The sequence below is a fragment of the Lactuca sativa genome, chromosome 4 (genome assembly GCF_002870075.4).
Source record: "Lactuca sativa cultivar Salinas chromosome 4, Lsat_Salinas_v11, whole genome shotgun sequence".
Lineage (NCBI taxonomy): Eukaryota > Viridiplantae > Streptophyta > Magnoliopsida > Asterales > Asteraceae > Lactuca > Lactuca sativa.
Window position 1 is genome coordinate 26,666,439 of NC_056626.2, and position 2,118 is coordinate 26,668,556.

Genomic DNA, 2,118 nt, shown 5'->3' on the forward strand with positions numbered 1-2,118 from the left:
ATAATAAAAGAAAAAGAGAAAAAAGTGCACCATGGATATCATTTTCTTTGCTGTAATGAAAACGACCTTATAACATAGGATAACCATACTTGGCATGTGTGAAACCACATACAATGATTTCATTTATGGTTGTATTTCATGGCGTGAATATTTATATTAATTGTATGTTAACTAATATGATTTTTTTTTAATTATTCAATTAAATTTAGGTATTGATATTTGAAATCAAGAATGGTTTTACATAGTCAAAATAATTAATATAAAATATTTTTGTGATTTCCTATAGTAGTTTTTGCTTGCTATTAGTATTTTTTTTACAATAATTGATTTGTAATGGTAGTGTTTTTCTGATATAATTACCATTTTAAATAATATAAAATACGTTTCTTAGCTGGATCTAGAAAGTACATATTTAAACAAAATATTTATAATGAAATGAAAAAAGATAAAAAAAAATCGCCGACCACAATCACGTAAGGGCGTGTCAGCCGTCTAAAGCTCAACTAGCCACAAAATTTCATGGTGCTGACTCAGACTTAAATTACCAATTTGTTGGATCAACTCGAACCTGAGTCAGCTCATCCCAGCTGGGTGGGTCCCTAGAAATTTCCGCTTTTTCATATCATCTTATCCAATACACAACCGCCAAGTCAGCTTCTTCATTTCACCCACATTTTTTATGCTTTTGGAATTGAAAAAAAAATAAAAACTTAAATGTTTTTCAAATTAAAAGAACACTATTTACGAAGCATTACACACTACTATACATTTAAAAACATGACAAAACTACAAGATTGGTCTCTGTAATATTTAAAAAACTTTGAATACGATCTAAAAAGTTTTTCACTTGCATAGAAGGTTTAAAATCAAAGTTTTTTTTTGTGTTTTTGGTTCAAAAAACATGAAAAGACGGTTATACCCCTTTACTTTCTTTTTTATATATTTTTTTAATTTTTTCAAATACTATTTTAATTTAAAAATAAAAGGAAAAGAAAATAATTATCCTCTCTCTCTCTCTCTCTCTCTCTCTCTCTCTCTCTCTCTCTCTCTCTCTCTCTCTCTCTCTCTCTCTCTCTCTCTCTCTCGATTGAAATGTTTCTTCTCCAACACATTAAAACTAAATCGATCAACAATCCTCCAATTCAACCTAATTCAGGGATCTCAAAACACATACACACGCAGACGAACACAAAATCTGCCAAACCCAAGCACTCTATACCTCTCATCGAATCGCAAGACACCCACTGTATCTGGTGTTCTGATTTGGATCTCCCGGACCTTGTGCTCTGATAACGATTCCATCATCGACACATTCATGTCCGATATCCTCTCCTTTTCTTTCTGGTTTGGATCTCGTATACTCGAAAATTATTTCACTAGGGATAAAGTTGAAGAAATTATTATTGGGTTTGGAGTTCATGAGAGAACTTGTGATGAATCAAGATCGTTCACAACACTAGAAAGAATCCCCGTTGCTACACCCTCTTACATCTTCATCCCCTTCTTCAAGAACTCGTTTCCCCATTTTAATCGATCTATAGTCACATCCCCACTCCACAAAACCCCCTTCATTAACTGACTTGATCCTACAACAATGATCCTTGCAACAAACCCACTGTAATCCTCAACATTTTGTGACAACGTCGTCTGCCAAGGTTTTTTTAACAACATCAAAAGAGAATAAGGTGATTGTTCATGGTTGTTGAAATAACAATTATACCTTTACAGATAATTTGATAAACCCACTTATGGTTGATCGAAGAAAGTTAAAATTGAGTAAATCTTGCTCCTATACCTCAAAGGATTCTACTTGAAATTTATAATGAAAATCAATGTTACTGGGCAATCAAAGCCCTGTTTTCACCTTCAAAGTTCATGCCACGAGCATTAGATGCAACCACCTCCACCCATCATCTCCACACCCATGTTCTTCAAATCAGGTACCACTTGCACGTTACAATCAGATTCAATAGAACCATGTTCATCGTTCTCTTCTGTTTACATCATGACCTTGTTCAACATATCACCAGACCTGTGGATCGAGAGAAAGGGTAAGAGAGATTAGAGATTAGAGTTTTACCCCATTTTGGGGTTTTAGTGAGAGAGAGAGAGAGACGT

At 33.8% G+C, this 2,118-nt stretch overlaps 1 long non-coding RNA gene across 1 annotated transcript; it reads right to left on the reverse strand.

Moving 5' to 3' along the window:
• Positions 1–248: 248 nt before the first annotated feature.
• Positions 249–2,118, reverse strand: LOC128133793 (uncharacterized). The gene is made up of 2 exons (XR_008232093.1): positions 1,721–2,118; positions 249–1,647 (listed from the first exon to the last, which is right to left on the reverse strand). It is a non-coding gene; the product is annotated as an uncharacterized LOC128133793 (long non-coding RNA).